Genomic DNA, 7,778 nt, shown 5'->3' on the forward strand with positions numbered 1-7,778 from the left:
AAAGCGGAACGTAAGGCACCAAAACACAGGAGCCGGGCAAACCCAACATTTGACCAAAGACAATGATTCGGAGCTGATGCATATAAGGCCAAACTCGCGACGCCGAACACTCACTAAGGTATTCGGTCTTTATGGTATAAATCGGGCCTAAATAGTGCCCTTTGTAAGTAGCCCCTTGTGTCCAGGTACATGCATTATTCTGACGTGGCCACATGCCAAGACGTCAGCATCCTTCTCAATTGTACTGGGAATTCGAGGGATGTGTATAAACAAGAGACAGTAAAAAAGGTTTACGCAGGGTCTTAATCTAAAAAGAATCCTTGGAGCGGGTCCCTGCTGCACGTCTGCGCCTGTGTCTCCGTTGTGCCGTATCCTGGACGGGTGTAGCACGATGATCATCTGTAAAAGAGAGGAACTTAGGTGAAAAAGTTGTCGTGCAAAAAGATTGTTTTTAAAGAAACCATGTATAAGTAAAAATGAGTAGAAATTGCCACTTGTCTGCGCGCGTTGAGCCCTTTGTATTTGTAATAGGGGTGTGTCCATCAATCCGGTACAAATTACATATAGCAGCACCGGACTCGTCTAACCACGTCCGTGGTCTTGACGACCTATCAAATGCTTTAGTTGGCGAGGCCATTTTTAGTGTGCGGCTGCCAAGGCAGTCGCATTTTCTTCGGCGCGCAAAGATCGCTTAATATTTTTGTTCACTGTAATGATGCCACGTGGACCGGGCATCTTGAGCGTGAGGGAAGCGTAATGCGGTATTGCATTAAAGCGAGCAAAAGCTTCACGTCCAAGTAGTGCTTGATAACCGCTTTGGAACAGAGCAATGTGGAAGGTTAAATGTTTGCTACGGGAGTTATCGGGGAAGCCGAATATAACCTTTAGTAGCAGGGAGCCCGTGCAGTGAGCCCCTGGGCCTGGCGTTACTCCTTTAAAGGTAGTGTTGCTATGGCAAATTTTCGTTGGGTCTATCCCCATTTCGCGGATTGTATCCTGGTATATCAGGTTTAAACTGTTGCCACCGTCCATCAGGACTCGTGTAAAGTGGTATCCATCAATTATTGGGTCTAATACCAGGGCAGCCCATCCTGCCCGCCAGATACTTGCTGAGTAATCACGATGGTCGAAAGTGACCGGTTGAGACGACCAGTGGCAGGATTTCGTGGTGATAGGCCCTTGGGCATATTTATCTAGGAGGGCCGCTTTGCTTCCCTTGATCACGTGTAATACATTGACTGTTTTGACTTCTGATGGAAACTTATTTTGTTCCCCAGTGTCTTGCTTCAGAGGCTCATCCTCATCTTCGCTTGGTGTATCCTCCCCCTTGTATATGGCGTTGAGCTTGCCGGACTGCTTGAAGACCCAACATTCTCTGTGGGTATGATTAGCGGGTTTACCAGTTGCTATGGATCTGACGTACTTGGTCCAGAATTTTGTTCAGGCTGGACAGTTCATCTCTGGCGCCTTTAGCGGGCGGCTTTTGCTGACCTGGCCGAGAGCTTCTAAATCCGGCGTTTACCGCCGTGCTCTTCGGGCTGTCTTCTTTATTCCGACGCTTATTATTTTTGTTGCATCGTGATTTCCCATTTTCATCTCTAACTTCGGATGTGCTTGGGTCGCTGGTGCTGCATCTGGCTAGCGAGCTGTCCTCACCCGCGCAAAAGCGGTTCATGAGGCTTGTTAATGCTGCCATTGTTCTCAGCTTTTCTTGGCCGAGGTGTCTGGCAAGCCATTCATCACGAACGCTATGCTTAAAAGCTGCCAAGGCTTCGGTGTCCGGACAGTCGACTATTTGGTTCTTTTTAGTAAGAAACATATTCCAAAGCTCTTGGGCTGACTCTCCGGGCTGTTGAGTTATATGACTCAAATCGTCCGCGTCCGAAGGTCGGACATAAGTCCCTTGAAAATTTCCTCGAAAAGCATCTTCGAGCTCTTCCCAGCTTCCAATGGAGTTTTCGGGGAGGCTTTTAAGCCAGTGCCGAGCTGGCCCTTTGAGTTTGGGGGGTAAGTATTTAATGGCATGGAGATCATCTCCTCGAGCCATATGGATGTGGAGGATATAGTCCTCAATCCAGACCCCAGGGTCTGTTGTTCTGTCGTATGCCTCTATGTGTACGGGTTTGAATCCCTCTGGAAATTCATGGTCCAGCACCTCATCGATGAAACATAGGGGGTGTGCGGCGCCCCTATATCTGGGCGTGCCGTGGTGTTCGGATGTTTGGTGTGTTGCATCGTATGCTGGGGCGCGCTTGTGTGGTTCATAGATTGATCTGGTTGCGCCGTCCTTTTGATGCGAGCCCTCGCGTGGATCGCGTATTGGCTTATGTGCGGCATTGCTTGCCGCTCTATGTTGGCCGTGAGGTCGTCTATCCGGCCAGGTGGCCGTTTTAATTTTTGGTTGCGGGGGGTCTAAGGCCTACTCATCGAATTCAGGTAGCAACTTCCGCTTCGGGTAGCTCTTGGTGGGGCGATTACCGCCATACTTCGCTGCTGTGTTGAGTACTTTGCTCCATCTAATTTGGAGTGTGTCCTGCGCAACCTTGAGCCTTTGTTTCTGCTTTTTTAGACTCCTAGCGGTGGCAACAAGCCTTTGACAGGCATTCTGTTACCCTGGGTGCCTGTCCGATGTTATGTCATCTGGACTATTATCTTTGACAGAATCGGTTTGTTCGGTTTGATTCTCCGTATTGCCGTGGTCCGGCAGTGGTTCGCCCTGCTCCAACGCTGGGTCTGTATGATTGTTATTTCTGCCGAGGCGGGATTTGGGGCTTTGACTGCTTCTCGAGGGGACAGCCCTTCGTTGCGTCCTTCCGTTCCTCGTCGTCGTTTTCCTTCGGCATGTCCACCATGTATACGTCATGTGATGAGGTGGACATCCAGTGCCCTGTGGGCGGTGGTTCCTCTTCGCCTCCCGCATCGTCGTCCATACCGTCGATGTCTTCGGAGTCGAAGTCGAGCACATCGGTTAAGTCATCGATAGTGGCTACTAAGTGGGTGGTGGGTGGGCCGCGAGTTTCTTCGTCGTCCGCATCCCAGTCCTGCCGGACATAGTTCGGCCAGGATCCTCCTGATAAGGAGAGAGACCTTAACGAATTCACTATGTCGCCAAAGCGCGAGTGCTGAAAAATATCCGCGGAGGTAAACTCCATGATCGGCGCCCAATCAGATTCGATAGGAATGGGCGTAGGCGGTTCAGAGTCCGGGGCCGGAGAAGGATCCGGCAGTTTACCAACACGGCTCTCGTGCAAGGTAAGGTCGATGTTCGGCTTGATCACCACTGAGGGTAAGGCCTCCGTGGCGGGGTCCATCCACCCGTTCGCGAAAGGCGCAACTGGCTCCGAATTGAGGGTCGGAGCGGCTGCCGGTGCGATCTCCTGAACACTGTCCGATGGTAGCGCTAAATTGTACTCATCGTGACCACGTGACGCAGAAGGCAGAGGCTCGAATTAGTCAAAGATCAAGTCTCCACGGATATCGGCCATGTAGTTTAAGATTCCAAACCTGACCTGGTGGCCAGGGGCGTAACTTTCAATCTGCTCCAGATGGCCAAGCGAATTGGCCCGCAGTGCAAAGCCGCCGAAGATGAAGGTCTGTCCAGGGAGAAAAGTCTCACCCTGGACTGCATCGCTATCGTTGATAGTAGGAGCCATCAAGCCTAATGGCGACGACACAGAGGAACTCTCAATGAAAGCAGCAATGTCGGTGTCAAAACCAGCGGATCTTGGGTAGGGGGTCCCGAACTGTGCGTCTAGGCCGGATGGTAACAGGAGGCAGGGGACACAATGTTTTACCCAGGTTCGGGCCCTCTTGATGGAGGTAAAACCCTACGTCCTGCTTGATTAATATTGATGATATGGGTAGTACAAGAGTAGATCTACCACGAGATCAGAGAGGCTAAACCGTAGAAGCTAGCCTATGGTATGATTGTATGTTCTCCTACGGAGTAAAACCCTTCGGTTTATATAGACACCGGAGAGGGCTAGGGTTACACAAGGTCGGTTACAAAGGAGGAGATATACATATCCGTATTTCCTAGCTTGCCTTCTATGCCAAGTAGAGTCCCATCCGGACACGAGACGAAGTCTTCAATCTTGTATCTTCATAGTCCGAGAGTCCGGCCAAAGGTTATAGTCCGGCTATACGGACACCCCTAATCCAGGACTTCCTCAACGCCCGTGAACGAATAAATGCATGTTGTATGAGAGGCACCCTTGTTCGCCTCGAGTCTGAACTATCGGTGCATGTTGCCCCTCTTTTGCCTTGCCACCGACATGTGGGACACCAGGTATCCGGGATCACTCCCCGTCACTCTTGCATGTTTCGCGCACCCACACTTGTTCCTTTGCACTAGCATCTCATTTGAGTTGCCGGATCACCGGAATGTTACCATGGTAACATTTACGTTTCGCCGCCGTGGCACCCCTTTTTCCTTCCGCCATGGCGACAAATGCCTCATATCTTATCATGTCAACGTTTTCATAAATACGACATAAACTTGCAATGTCATCTGCATCATGATAACAACATTTAAAATGTTTAGATTGTTGTTGTAATAAATTACTAAGGCATATGGGGATTTACCGGATTCATTATTTGTTATATCCGGCCCCATTTAAATTGTTTAGATGGTGTAGTTTTGTTATGCCTCACCTCTTGCCATGTTAACCAACATTTAATATTGTTGAGTACCTAACCAGGAGAGAACTAAATAATTGATGTGGTGTTCCGTCAATATGCAACCCATTGCATATTGAGCTCCACTTAATTTGTATTTTTGGTTGTTGCACTTTGCCATGCCATGCTTCATTAAACCGGACATGCATCATACTTGGTTGTGCATCATGCCATGTTTATGTGGTGGTTGTTTACTATGTTGTTTGCTTCTTTCCGGTGTTGCTTCTTCGGGTTGGTTCCGATAACATCGCGCTTGTGAGGATCCGTTCGGATACGTCCGTTTATCTTCTTCATGGACCCGTTCTTCTTCCTTGCGGGATCTCAGGCAAGATGACCATACACTGGAAATCACTTCTATCTTTGCTTGCTAGATGCTCGCTCTTTTGCTATGCCTATGCTAAGATACCTACCACTTGCTTATCATGCCTCCCAGATTGCCATGTCAAACCTCTAACCCACCTTGTCCTAGCAAACCGTTGTTTGGCTATGTTACTGCTTTGCTCAGCCCCTCTTATAGCGTTGTTAGTTGCTGGTGAAGATGGAGTTTGTTCCATGTTGGAACATGGACATTTGTTGGGATATCACAATATCTCCTATTTTAATTAATGCATCTATATACTTGGTAAAGGGTGGAAGGCTCGGCCTTATGCCTTGTGTTTTGTTCCACTCTTGCCGCCCTAGTTTCCGTCATACCGGTGTTATGTTCCTTGATTTTGCGTTCCTTACGCGGTTGGGTTATAATGGGAACCCCTTGGTAGTTCACCTTGAATAAAACTCCTCCAGCAAGGCCCAACCTTGGTTTTACCATTTGCCACCTAGTCTTTTTTCCCTTGGGTCGACCAACCCAAGGGTCATCTTTATTTAAACCGCCGGGCCAGTGCTTCTCTAAGTGTTGGTCCAACCCAGAGCTCCGTGCGGGGCCGTCCCTTGGCAACTTGGGTTACGTTGGCTCCCGTACGCTTAGCTTATCCGGTGTGCCCTGAGAATGAGATATGTGCAGCTCCTATCAGGATTTGTCGGCACAACGGGTGGTCTTGCTAGTCTTGTTTTACCATTGTCGAAATGTCTTGTAATCGGGATTTTGAGCCTGGTCGGGTCTTCCTGGGAGAAGGAATATCCTTCATTGACCGTGAGAGCTTGTGATTGGCTAAGTTGGGACACCCCTGCAGGGTTTTGAACTTTCGAAAGCCGTGCCCGTGGTTATGGGCAGATGGGAATTTGTTAATGTCCGGTTGTAGAGAACTTGACACTTAACTTAATTAAAATGCATCAACCGCGTGTGTTGTCGTGCTGGTCTCTTCTCGGCGGGGTCCGGGAAGTGAACACGGTGTTGGAGTTATGCTTGAATGTAAGTAGTTTCAGGATCACTTCTTGATTACTTCTAGTTCACGACCGTGCTTTGCCTTCTCTTCTCGCTCTCATTTGCGTAAGTTAGCCACCATATATGCTAGTGCTTGCTGCAGCTCCAGCTCATACCTTTTACCCTACCTATAAGCTTAAATAGTCTTGTTCATGAGGGTTGAGATTTGTGAGTCCCCGTGACTCACAGATTACTTCAAACAGTTGTAGGTGCCGATGATAACCGTGCAGGTGACGCAACTGAGCTCAAGGAGGATCTCGACGAAGATCATGTTCGTTGTTTTGTTTCGTTTTCCTTTCGATCAGTAGTGGAGCCCAGTTGAGGCGATCGGGGGTCTGTAGCATTTGGGGTAGTCTTCTTTTATTTTGGTTCCATAGTCGGACCTTGATTGTATCTGGTTGATGTAATGCTTTATTCTTGTATTGTTTGAAGTGGTGATTGTAAGCCAACTCTGTACCTCTTCCTTATTCAGTACATGGGATGTGTAAAGATTACCCCTCTTGCGACATGCCTAAAATGCGGTTATGCCTCTAAGTCGTGCTTCGACATGTGGGAGATATAGCCGCATTGTGGGTGTTACATCACCCCTGCGAGGAGTGAAACATTTTCGAGTTAAGGGAAAGTTAGCCCCGAGATTTGTAGGACCGTATCGAATTTTGGAACGTATGGGAGAAGTTGCCTACAAGTTGGAGTTACCTGAAGGACTGTCAGGAGTTTATGATGTATTTCATGTTTCACAGCTGAAGAAGTGTCATGCTGAGATGGCCGATATACCGTTAAGAGATACAGTACCCTTGGAGACGATTCAGTTGGAAAGTGATTTGACCTATGAGGAAAAGCCAGTTAGGATTCTTCAATTTGCGCTAGCCGAGTCACCCGCAACAAGGTTATCAAGTTTTGCAAAGTTCAGTGGAGCCACCATACCGAGGATGAAGCCACCTGGGAACGAGAGGATGATCTTCGCAAAGACCACCCACACCTATTTTCTAGCCAACCCAAATCTCGAGGGCGAGATTCATCTTAAGGGGGGTAGGTTTGTAACATCCCAAATTTTCAATTTGGAATGTTATACATAGATCATTCATGCATATCATATTTTATTGCATTTCGTTTCTCGATCCTCGAAAACCTAAGCAACTCAAGGACCCTCGAAGAGAGTTGAGGATTTCTTTGTTTTCATATTTGAATTTTATCAAATATTGAAACGAGTATTTTGGTTTTAATTATTTTTCTCTCTGAAAATATTTCATGTTAAAATATATGAGAGGAGATAATATGACTTCTCCAAAATAGATGAAATATTGGAGGAAAAATATTAAAATCAAATTTTTTTATCTGGAGTTTATTGCTATTTTATTTGAATTAGAAAAATTGCACGTTTATCAAAGTTGCATTTTAGGGCCAAGAAAATGTTCATCTTATTCTAAATATTTTATTTAGACGATGAAATTTGTTTTGGAATTTTTAGATTTTTTATTTTATTTTCTAGGATTTATTTAAGTTCCGGCGAAATTATTTTAAAAAACAACTTCCACGCCTGACTGGGCCGAAGCCCAGCCGAGCCAGGCCGGCCGCCACCACCGTCCGGGAGTCCGACTCCGCCCCGGTTACCCCTTCCCCAAGCCGGCCCCGCCCCCCCTTTATATGCCGCCCCACCCCGCCGCCACCATCCCGCAGCCGCAGCAGCAGCAGCCGCCGCCGCCGCTTGCCGCGCCGCCGCCCACCGCCTGCCGTCGCCGCC

This window comes from Triticum dicoccoides, chromosome 7A (assembly GCF_002162155.2).
Source record: "Triticum dicoccoides isolate Atlit2015 ecotype Zavitan chromosome 7A, WEW_v2.0, whole genome shotgun sequence".
NCBI lineage: Eukaryota > Viridiplantae > Streptophyta > Magnoliopsida > Poales > Poaceae > Triticum > Triticum dicoccoides.